This window comes from Giraffa tippelskirchi, chromosome 8, assembly GCF_054371585.1.
Source record: "Giraffa tippelskirchi isolate mGirTip1 chromosome 8, T2T-mGirTip1v1.2.pri, whole genome shotgun sequence".
Lineage (NCBI taxonomy): Eukaryota > Metazoa > Chordata > Mammalia > Artiodactyla > Giraffidae > Giraffa > Giraffa tippelskirchi.
In genome coordinates, this window is record NC_137282.1 from 36,794,691 (window position 1) to 36,806,978 (window position 12,288).

The 12,288-nt window shown below is 37.9% G+C and overlaps 1 protein-coding gene across 9 annotated transcripts in view; it reads left to right on the top strand.

Annotated features, from left to right (window-relative positions):
• The window catches only part of LOC145518862 (uncharacterized), a 1,117,244-nt gene that overhangs the window by 55,363 nt on the left and 1,049,593 nt on the right, over positions 1–12,288 (top strand). For 6 of the 9 annotated variants that reach the window (XR_014063350.1, XR_014063354.1, XR_014063352.1 and 3 more), the window contains one exon: positions 4,352–4,435. The exons of the other annotated variants lie outside the window; for them this stretch is intronic. The gene's annotated coding sequence lies outside the window, so the exon portion shown is untranslated. The remainder of the gene's footprint in view (positions 1–4,351; positions 4,436–12,288) is intronic. 9 annotated transcript variants of the gene reach the window in all.

A 12,288-nucleotide genomic window follows, 5' to 3' on the forward strand; every position in this document is an offset into this window, starting at 1 on the left:
GCTTCTTGTGGTCCTGAGTGAGATGTGAGAGGATAGAATATGTTCTGTCCTGCAGGCTTTGCAGATACCCGGAGAGCTAGAACAGCTAAGAGGAAAGAAAGAAGTGAGGAAACAGAGAGCGTGCAGTGTATGATAGAATAGGATAGGACAGAAGAGACAGGAGAGAGAAAAAGACATACTGAGCTCCTTACAATATGTTCTGGGGAAGCAAATTTATACCATAAACTTACTAAGAAATTAATGAGTGGGCCACATGTGATGACCAGTGCAAAGCTGCAGATGTCTTAGGTAAGGATGCTTTTAAGAAATCAGAAGTATCATGTTCTCTCCTCTTCAGGTATCTGCCTTTTCTGCCCCTGTTTCTTTTCTGTGAAAAGGCAGATAGATACTCATCAGACTTGTGATGTACTGTCACCTGTTGTTAAAGGTCTACCTGTGTGTTTGAATAGTGACCTTCAAAATGCTTTCCCACTACGGTTGAGATGTGCTGAAACACTGCTGTACATGATACACCGTGGGGCTTTGTGTCACTTTCATAGTTCATGATTGCAACTCATGTCAAACAATTTCCCTCACTGTCATACATCTGCAAATTTAAATTCAAGAAAACTCATTCAAAACAGTGAAATTAAGCAATAATTGAAGTGGATACTAGCTACTTCAGCACAAAAGGATTTATTTTGGTGTATTTTTAGGGCTTGGTACAACATACTGATACAAAAATATTAAATCACTAGAAAAAAATTGATAGTGTTTTAAAGGATGTGAGGAAGGAGAAAAGAACAAAGGACTTTTCTCCAATCAAATGCAAATGAAAATGACCCTCAAGATTCTGAAAACAGTCTCTCTCCTGACAATGAACATTTTCATGCAGTGAAATCCATTTTTGAGACTCATTAGCAAGCGCTGTGATCTTGCTTCTTTTCTATAGGAGCGTCTGGTTATTTCAAATTGATTAGGAGACCTCTGATATGGGAGAGAGAATCACTGAAACTACCCCAGGTATTTCTGTAATTGGTTATCATGCTTAATTACAAATGTTTCAGCACAACCAATTTATTCTGAAGTAGATTTTCCTTGCCTTTCCACTGCTGTTCCTGCCCGTGTGGTTTTCTGTTTTTAGGGAAAGAAAAGAAAAAGGAGGGAGGAAGGAAGGGGGAGAGGGAGGGAGAGAGAGAGGACAGAAATTAATGTTTTTTTGGGGTTCTAGAAACAGCAGATTCATTAACAGTATTTGTCAATAGTAGTAGTTGAAAATGAAAGAAATGGAAACGTATGTATGTATTAGTTTGTAGTGAGGTCACTCCTTGCAAACTGTTACCATTTTTTTCTGATTCTGTTATTTCCATTAACTAGTGTTGGGAGCTGAAGTTCAACTCCCTCATCCATCTCACCATGCCACAGTGCTGGCTGACCTTCATGTATTCAGTCCACTTGCTCCTGAGCTCATCAGAAATAAATGGACTAGAATAGGACAGAATATAGCTCCGTATCGTGTTATTCATTGTCTGATGATCCTGAAGACCTGAGCAAGTAGCGAGTTGTGCTGGTGTCTCAGGTTGCAAATGGGGCACACGTTACATTCTCTGCAGTCTCTCATCTACAGCCAGGGGCATTCCAGAGTCAAATAATGGGAGGCGGAACTCTGGTCAGGGCACATGCCTCCTGCCTCAGCCCTTCTGTGAGGATCTGCACAGACTTTGCAGTACCAGAGAGAAATGGCAAAATCTCCAGTTTCACATCTTCTGATTAGAATGTGATTTGTCCAGACTATCCTTGCTGGGGACTGCACATCACCAGGAAGCTGCTACCTATTAAGAAGTGTCTTCTGCTTCTGCTACCACAGATACTCTTGGCACAAAAGCAAAACTCGCATTACCTGATGCCAACTGTGATTTATATCTAGGACTTTCAAGTTTAAAGTGTTATTTATTATCTTAAAAAGTTAAGGTAATTCTTCAAGTAAAAGGAGTTATAAAAGAAATTCCTACTGCTAAAGAATGGGAGGGGTTAGATTTGATGTAGTTTGATTTCCCGTTGGTGAAATTTATGGGATATTTATGGGAAATCACCAAAAAATTGGTGTAGGGAGGAGTCCTTGAGATAATTTAGGCTAACGTACTGATTGCAGATGACAGAAATCAAGAGAAGTCACGTGACTTTTTATAGTGTCAGTTGCAGAGTTGAAAACAGAATCTGGTTTTACTTCAGGTGTAGGCCTGGTAGATAAACAACTTTTCTGTTTTCTCTGGATTCCCAACAATCAGCATCCTCTTTACATAAAAAATTTTCTATCCTTATAATGTGATTTCGTTTTGTTTTTGTTGTGATGATAGGAATTATTGATAATAACATAAAATATGATAAACTATAAGGAGTGACATTTTTCAATATTTATTTCAGAAACTGTTGATTTTTGAACTTATGAGTACATAAAGCACTTTTCTTCTGTGGCAAAGATATCTATTTTACAGTTCCTAGTATTGACTATCAGCACTTGAGTAAACTTCTGTAAATCATTATCTAGGGTGAGAATTAATTTTAAGAAAAGTAGCCATTGGCAATGTTCACATAAATGTGTGAGAAAAAACATTCCAAATGGGGATTTTATAGTCACTGAAGGAAAAGCTCTTGTTATATTAGAGCTGCCAAAAGAATTCAGAACTCGAAAGATCCAAATGACAGCAAAGCAGATTGAAGCTGCTCTTCCCTCTACATTCTCCTTTCTTTATGCATTCAGGGCTCTGCATCAAGGAAACTTATATGCAACGGGTGCAGAACAGATCCAATTATACAGAACTGCAGCTAATGTCTGACGCTTTAAGTAGTTTTCAGAATTTCTGTAGATCGCTATATAGCCACCTCTCAATTTCTCAAAGTAATGAGGAAAGTCCTGGAATACATTACCCCAGTATTCATAGAATTAAGTAATTAGTATTCATTATCAATTTTATTTCAATGGCTAACTGCACTTCACACTTATATATTGATACAAAAACTGGACAGTTAAGTAGTATCTACTATCATTTATTATATGGACATGGAAAGAATAGTTGAGGGATGTTTTTGCTGCTCTAAAGAGTTTGAAGAATTTTCCACACAGTTTGATAGAGTACTATGACCATTCAAAACCAGACCTAACATCAGTGAGTGAAATGGGGGAAAGGGAAGTTCTTAGAGGTAGAATAGATACCTGTTAAATTTGAGGGTGGCTGTGGGTGAAGGCAGTGGTAGTATTTGTATGTATGCGTATATAGTCTGACACCTTTGATGGATCTAAATGGGTATGAGCCAAAGTTTGAGAAATTTTGGTTGAATGTCTACTGAGAATGATAAGCTGGGCAAATTTCTACTTGAAGTTCATGCTTCTAGATTTTCTACTCAGTCTTAGGAGACAGAAGACTCCACTAACCTTCATTTGAAAACACCAGAGGGCTGCAGACGTTCATAAAACTAACTCTTAATTTCCTTCTTGCCTCCCTTGCATTATCACACTAATGGAATAAGAAAAAAGGAAAACAGTTGGTATTTTCACTCATGGAAAATTTCTTGAACTCTCTTATAATCCAGGCACTGTAGTAGGAGCTTTTGCTTGTATATTAGGACCTAAGCAAGAAGCAGAAAGCATACTAAAACTGAAAATTTGGGAAGGAATTAATAGTAGGACAATTAAAAAATGTGTGGCTATTATATAGAAAAGCTGTAAGGAATTATGTTACCTCAGGAATAGTAAGAGTAGAATTAGAATACTTTCATGACTCTCGGATCTGTGGGGAAAATAGAAATCAGAGGACTGACTGTCAGGAGTTCCAAATCAATAGAGGGAAACAGTCAGTGGACAGTAAGCTTTTAGAGAAAGAACTAGGGGAATGTGTGAATACTTTCACCCAACTCTCCTTTCTCCATCACGCCTCATGCTGAGGCTTTGTATTGGCTGAACTCACCTGGAAACCAGAAGAGAAGGAAACTCATTGATGCATGCAGTTCATTTTCAGTTGCCTTTTTGGTGGACAGATCAGGGTGTAGAAAGGGGAGTCAAAAAGAAAAAGAGAAAATGCTGAGAATGCAGGCGTTTTCTCGTTTCGTTGCTCAAACAGCCAAGGTTGGTTGTGTATGGTAGGATTTTCAGTTGCAAACAATAGAAACCAACTTTACTTGGCTTAAGCAGGAAAGGATATTGAGAGCCTTCTGGAATCCCTGGGATACCTGGAAAACATGCTACCAGGAGGATACCACTGTTCCTTACCCTGGGTTTATATCATAGACACTACTGCTGCTGCTACTCCAGCAACTGTGGAAGCTGCCTTCACAGCCAGATATTCTTCCTCATGGACCCTTTTCCTTGTTTCAGCTACCGATTCAAAACTGAGTTGTGTGCCTGCCACTGGTAGAATCCGGCTCTTGACTGAGCTTTGCTTCAGAAGACGGTGGAAGAGTGAGTATTTGGTGTTATTAGTTGTCTGTAGAACAGCAGTGCCTCTCACAAGAATTTTTAGGTGAGAAGTTCTCCAAGTTTAGGGACAGTTTTCTAGTGATGGATGGCCAAAGAACATGTCAGATGCCTACTACACATAGGTTGTTTTAGCTCCATCTTGCAGATGAAGATCTGAGGTTCAGAGGGGCTGAAAGAATCTTGCAAAATTAATAGCATTAGTTGAGAGTGTGGTGTAGGTATAGGGGTGCACAGACTAACACAATAGACTAGTAGCTCCAAAAATAGATCCAAACAAGCATATTACTTCAGTTTGTGATGACAGTGGAATTTTAATACAATGGAAGAAAAGATAAATGATAAATTTGTTGGGAAAGTCTACTGAGTGATTTAAAAAATTACACTTCACACTAATTGAATTCCAAAGGTATTAACTGTTTTAATATGAAAAAATGAAAAAGAATAAAAGTAAATATAGTGGACTATTTTTATAATCTTGATCTATATGAAACACATCTAAGTAGGGCTCCAAATCCAGGCAGATAGAACTATTGCAAAATTGAACACACAAAAATTTCTCTATAGCTGTAATGATATAGACAAATAGTTATCTTGAAAAATGCTCACAAAATACAAGAAATAAAAAGTATGTAAAGAAAAAATTCACAGAAGACATGAAAATGGCTTCCTAGCATATGAAAAGATGTTTAATTGCATTTGCAAATGAATTCACATTACAACAAAATTAGCAGAAATTAAAGCAATTAACAATGTCCGAGGTAAACCAGGGTGTATGTCTATGTATGTGTGTGGGAGTTTACTTTATACCATTCTGGTTGGATTCAAAATTGGATTAGTTTTTCTGGAGAGTTATTTGGCATTATATACCAAAATTCTTTAAAATGCCCTTTGACCAAAAAATTCCACTTCCAGGAATTTTTTATCATAAAATAGTTCAACAAACACATAAATCACACAGGGATGAAGATTTCAGTATTACTTTTAATAGAAAAAATAGGAAAGTACTAGATATTCATAAACTGGGGATGTTAAATGTTTCATGTACATTTATAAAGTGGAATACTACTTCCATGAGAAGGCAGATATCTATCTATCTATTGATATCAAAAGAGATCTGTGATATATTTTTAATTGAAAAATCAGGGTATAGAATACTATGAATATTCATATTTAGTTCAATATAATATTTATATATTTAGTTAAATAATTGGGTATAAAATAATATGAATAACATCTAATATTTGTAAGAAAAAAATTGCATTTAGAAAAAGTTGGGAAGATTATGCTCTAAAATGTGAATGGTGATTTTATCTGACTGGTAACATCTTGAATGACATTTATTTTTCTTTTCTTTTTTAAAAAATATTTTTAAGTTTATTTTTGGCTATGCTGGGTTTTCCTTGATGTACAGGTTTCGCTGATTGTGGCAAGTGGGGGCTACTCTCTAGTTGCAGTGCATGGGCTTCTCATTGCTGTGACTTTTGTTGTGGAGCATAAGCTCTAGGTGTGCGGGCTTCATAGCACAGGCTCAGTAGTTGTGGTGCATGGGCTCAGTAGCTCTGTGGCATGTGGGATCCTCCCAGACCAGGGATCAAACCTGTGTCTCCTGCACTAGCAGACAGACTCTTCACCACACTGCTACCAGTGATGCCCACTTTTATTTTTCCTTTAGCCATTTCTACATTTTCTAGTTATCTTATGATAAAAATTGATAAGTATAATAAACAACAAACTATTTCTATTTTGAAAAAATGAAGTAAAAGATACAAATTATCTGTAAGCAATATGTAAGGACTATTTTCTTGTACATGATTTTTCTAATATAATTGTGTGTATGTGTGAAAGAGGGTAATAAAGTGAGTGAGTTGCCATTTCCTTCTCTGGGAGATCTTCCTGACATAGGGATTGAATGTGCCTCTTACGTCTCCTGCATTGGCAGGTGGGATCTTTACCACCCTGATGCTGGGAAAGATTGAGGGCAGGAGGAGAAGGGGATGACTGAGGATGAGATGGTTGGATGGCATCACCGACTCAATGGACTTGGGTTTGGGTGGACTCTGGGAGTTGGTGATGGACAGGGAGGCCTGGCGTGCTGTGGTTCATGGGGTCGCAAAGAATCAGACACGACTGAGTGTCTGAACTCAACTGAACCAACTGGGAAGCCCAAAGAATGGATAAGAGTTGAACAATGAAAAAAGGAGAAGCTAGTCTAAATTTTCGGCTAGAGCAGTAGACTTCAAAAGAATCACAGTGATCTACTCTAACTTGCTGTTAATATAGATGAGGAAACTGAGGCCCCAAGAATTTAAGTGACTTACACAAAGCCAACTGATTAATCAGCACAGATCTGAGACTGGTGGAGAAGGAAATGGCAACCCACTCCAGTATTCTTGCCTGGAGAATCCCATGAACAGAGGAGCTTGGTGGGCTGCTGTTCATGGGGTCACAAAGAGTCGGACATGACTGAGTGACTAAGCACTGAGACTGAAGTTCATGTCTTCTAGCCAGCCATCTAGTGGTGTCTCCACTAGCACATGCAGTTGACCATTGAAAACACAGGTTTGAACTACAAGCATTCTTTTATACTAAGATTTCCTTTCAGTAGTAAATTCTACAGTACTACATGCTGCACTGTTGGTTGAATCCACAAATACTGGACAGCAGATATGGAGGAACTGGGGATAGAGAAGACCATACATGGATTTTTAATTGCAAACAGAGTCAGCCCCCTTAAACCCCAGATTGTTCAAGGGTCAATTGTTCTGACGATTTTTCAGGAGGTATTAGTCTGTACAGCACATTGTTCATTAACAAAAACAGTGTGGGACAGAAATAGACGTTAGAATAGAAAGATGATGAACAATCTCAAGGGTTTTGAGATTACCTCTTTTTTGTGAATTTTGCTACCTTTTATTTTCTCTAATTGTTCATAAAATTTAGTAGCTTTCTTGTTTACTAAAACAGAACATTGTATTTAGGGAAGTGCTTTCAACGTGAGAGGGCTCTAATACTAAGACAATAGAGCTCAATTTTCAAATGGTTGAATAATAATCTGTTAGGGGCAAAATAATAGAGATGGAATGATATTAGCACTTACTTTTCTTGAGCAAGTATTTTCACATTTTATATATATATACTTTTTCTGTTGGCAAAGATCGAAGGACCTGTAATACTTGAGAGAACTTCAAAAGGAAAGTGAGCACTTTGACCAAGTTTTATGTCTTTGCATATAGGCAACTACATAGTAAGAACAGCAGCAAAGGGATTCACCAAGTGAAAGGAAGGAACATTTGAAGCAGGAGAGGAATAATTTCCTGCAAGAAGGGCTGTGTGATGATGGTTCAGCTGGTGATCTATTATGCCTGTTAAGAGGCCAAAGAGAACTGTAGATCTCTGAGGTCCATGGGGACAGAGGCAGGGGAATAAGATGAAGGGAACACTAGAATAAACGAAGTACCTTAACAGCTGAAAAAGGCTGATGGATGTGCTCTGCACCTCAGAAGACAGAGCTCCCAGCAGGAGAATAAAGAGTGCAACAGAGCAGAGCCTGCTAGAACCACATAGTTAGGGAACTGATCCTCTAATAACCTCCCGTTTCAGGAGTTTATAATGTGCTATAAAAACCCCTGTCTCTAGACTAAAACCTGGCACAACCACACTTAACTGAATTTTACTGCCATTGTACAAATCCCTGATTTGCTGTTACTTTCTCTTAAATAGGACTAGATCTATTTTCAACATTGCAGGTGCCAAGATGTTTTGTAAAAATATTCTGTAGAGAATAGATTTGATTTTTTAAAATGCAGAAACTGGATTTCAATTCTTAAATTGAAATGCTGGACTAGGCACCAAGGACATTGTGATTAAATCATGCCTAAGTTCAGGCTATTAATTCCAACTTGGATGGTGTCTCTAGATATAAAAAACTACTTGAAAAGCAGAGATATTCACAGTTTCCAGTGAGTGAAGGTCATTCAGTAGCTAAATCTCTTCATCCTTCATAACAAAATTTTGGGAACTTTTGTTTCTCATGTATATTGGCAGTGCCATTTACTATCAGTCAAGTGGAAATATTTTATTTTATAGAAGAGTGTATTGATACTTCTAAAAAGAGTCTCCTTCATAGACATGTATATTTCAAATGTAGCAAGCATCAGTATTAATGAGTCTTCTTACACTTTTACTGATATACTTTTATTTCAGTTGTTGGTTGCAATTCATCTATCCTTTCTATACTTCAAAAATAGGTTAACTAGAATTCTAGTTAAATCAAATGACTGTGGATGGTCAAATTCAGAGTCAGAAATGAAAATCAGGTCATTGTACTTTATTTCTCTGTGTCATTCTCTATAATCAGAATCAATTATAATGAATGAGTGATCATTAATCACTAATTTCCAAGTAACAGCCTTTTCCTAGGTACATAGGGTATTCTACAAAGTATAGAAAAAAGACGACCATCATGAAGAATAATAAGTTGAAATAAAAGAACACACAACTATTTAGAGAACCAAAAGTATAATTAAGCAATTTACAATATTTTGCATTTTCTCAGATTCATTTCTGAAGAAAGGGTCACTTTGATAACCCAGCTGTTCTAGCTAATTATTTTTAATGTGAATTACTATTTGTTCTTGACTCTATTGGTGTATTTATTTTCAAGTTAGAGGTCCAGCTTCAGGCCAGTACTTTCATTTAAAGGTCACAATAATCGCCTTCTTTTTTTTTTTTTGAGGAACTAGTGGGCTAAATATGCTATTCTAGGGAAAAAAAATTAGCACAATAGGTGCACAAAACCTTATGTTTTTCAAAGTTTAGGTTTCACGTTGCATTTTTCTTTCTATTGTCACTGGGGCCAGTATGAGTTCTGGGAATATATTAAGAACAAAAGAAGGAATTTACTTGTATGCAGATCCTTTGCAAGCATTTTGATTCTGCTTCTAACACTGAACTCTTTTACTTTGATTTTCTGAATTATGGGATGCTGTATTGCTTTTATTTGAAACACCTTTTGGGTTCTATTTGTGTGTTTTTAGCTATGCAAGTTAGTTGGTATATTGATTAGAGTGTATCTGTTCTGTAATTGTTTTTGTTCACTTTTGTGAAGTATTTTGTTTACTAAAGTTCTAACTGGGATCTGTATGTATATAGTGTACTTGGAACATGTAGAAAGGTCATGTTCTCTAGCTTGGGTGAGGCTTCCAGGAGGAATGCTTCGAGTTGAGTCTCTAACAATCAGTATGAGTTGCCAAATGCATGTTTTTTGCACATCAATTCCATACAGAAGGAACTATGGATGAAAGATTCTAGAGATAAGAAAATATGCTATTTTCACAAAATTTAGTGCAGCTGGAATATGGCGTATATGTATGTGTTGTTGTTGTTCAGTTGCTAAGTTGTGTCCAGTGTTTTGTGACCTCATGGACTGCAGCACGCCTGGCTTCCCTGTCCTTCACTATCTCCTGGAGTTTGCTCAAACTCATGTCCGTTGAGTTGGTGATGCCATCCAGCCATCTCATCCTTTGTCATCCCCTTCTCCTCTTGCCCTCAATCTTTCCCAACATCAAGGTCCTTTCCAATTAGCTGGCACTTCGAATTAGGTGGCCAAAGTATTGGAGCTTCAGCTTCAGCTTCAGCGTCAGTCCTTCCAGTGAATAGTCAGGGTTGATTTCCTTTAGGATTGACTCCTTGCATTCCAAGGGACTCTCAAGAGTCTGTGCCAACACCACAGTTTGAAAGCATCAATTCTTTGGTGCTCAGCCTTCTTTATGGTCCAACTCTCACATCCGTACATGACTGCTGGAAAAACCATAGTTTTGACTATATCGCTTTGTAAGCAAAGTGATGTCTCAGACACTAAAACTTCTGCCTGGAATGAAAGAGACCTGGGTTCGATCCCTGGGTCAGGTAGATCCCCTGGAGAAGGGAATGGCTTTCCACTCCAGTATTCAGAATACTGGATTGGATAGCCATTGGGTAGCCTGGAGAATCCCATGGACAGGAGCCTGGCATGCTACAGTCCACGGGTTGTAAAGATTTGGACATGACTGAGTGACTAACACTTTCACTTTTCTTATGTATGTAGGGGTTGGGTATTGTGCAGAGGAGAAAGGTAGGAGGTGAAGTCTGGCAGGTAGGCAGGCTCCAGATGTGTAATGGCTTTGCCAAGGGGGTGAGAGGGTGGAGGGGAAGGGTGAAGGGGAATAAAATCGCTGAAAGAGTTTAGTCAGGTAACCAACTGCATATGGTTAGACCAACTACTTAATATGCTGCTTTGGAACCTTTTGAGATCATAAAAATTCATTATTATACCATCTAGCAGGTTGCTCTCCAGGCTTCATAAATTGACAAAGCAATTTCCTGAGCTTCCCAGTGGCAAGGCTCACCCTTTTTAGGCACAGTAAATTCCTTTGAAGTCTTCCTCACCTTTTTCCCTTCTGTGTTCTTTATAATGTCTGATTCTTTCCCAGATATTCCCTTAAACTATTGTATTACTGGGTAACTCTAGATTAGAATTATCCCTCCTTTGTCACATGTTTGCATTTAAGCCTGAATCCTCAGAAATGGCTTTTCTGGAGGGGATTTCAGGCCCCATACCAGGCATGAAGAGATTTGAGCTTTCAGCTCATCTCAAACTAGGCCATGTAAGTGACTATCTATGCTGACTTCAAAGACATTTGGTTTTGGTGCTTAATCTGGCCTGCCTGTGAGAGGCTCGCCATTATACCTTCTAAAACTAAATTGAGTGTGTGTGGATGTATATTTAGATTCAGCATAACGGTGTGTATATGCTTTTTTTTTTTTTCAGTTTGTGCTTTTAAGAATCAACTAAGAAAGTTCTGTTATTTGATCCTGCTGATGTTCCCTTTCAGACAGCTGCCACCAGCACCGCTTGGCCACTTCCTTTTTATTTCCTATTCCCTTTTAACTGTCTAGCTTACTTTGATATGATTTCGTCTCTCACTGTAATGGCAATGAGAGAGGATGTTTTTTCCCAAGGCCATGGCATGATATGCCTTTTAATTCGTTTTAGGCTTATTACCGTGCACCTGTAAGAATGAGTTAGGGCTCTGTTTGCCCTCACCAAGCATGTTTTAGACATGTTGGAAGGTGAAAGTGTGCATTAGACCACTTGTCTGCTTGACAACCCCTTTCTGTGACAGCACTGGTCATTAGAGGTTTGATTCCTGGGTCTACCACTTATCTGCCTTGTGACTTGGGATAACCCACATAAGCTCTCTGCTCACTGGCTCCTTCTTTATAAAAGAGTAAAAAGAATATAATTTTACCTTCCTGAACACCAAGGGATGCTGTGAGCTTTTTCAGATCAGGTGTGAAAGTTGGTTTGAATGCCATGAATTCTAGGTAAGAATGCTTTTAAAATGGCTTAATACAAAAATGTTAACTAGAGCGCATTTTGTTTTGTTTTGTTTTGTTTTGGAAAACAATGTATTTTTTAGTGCACAGATTATATGTGTTTTTCTTTGCATGATTACAGGTAATTTTTTTTTTACTGTGACTTCTGGATTTATTTTAATACATGATTTAAACACAATACGCTGTGTTTTTGACAAGGTCATATATCTTTCTCTAGAAATCGGTAAGACTGTGCTGTTCATTTGAACCTAGGAAGTGAATCTAGTCCCTAGTGAATATGCTGCCACTGGAACTTGATGTCTTATTAACAATTCACACAATAAAAATCACAGGCAATGTTCATATATTGTGGAGCAACTCTTTCCAGTAGATTATAGTGCCTATTTTGCAATGCATTTTATTTTTCTAGTCTTTCTCTCTTGATTGCACTCAGCTTCTGCCTGACCTGTTGGTTACTA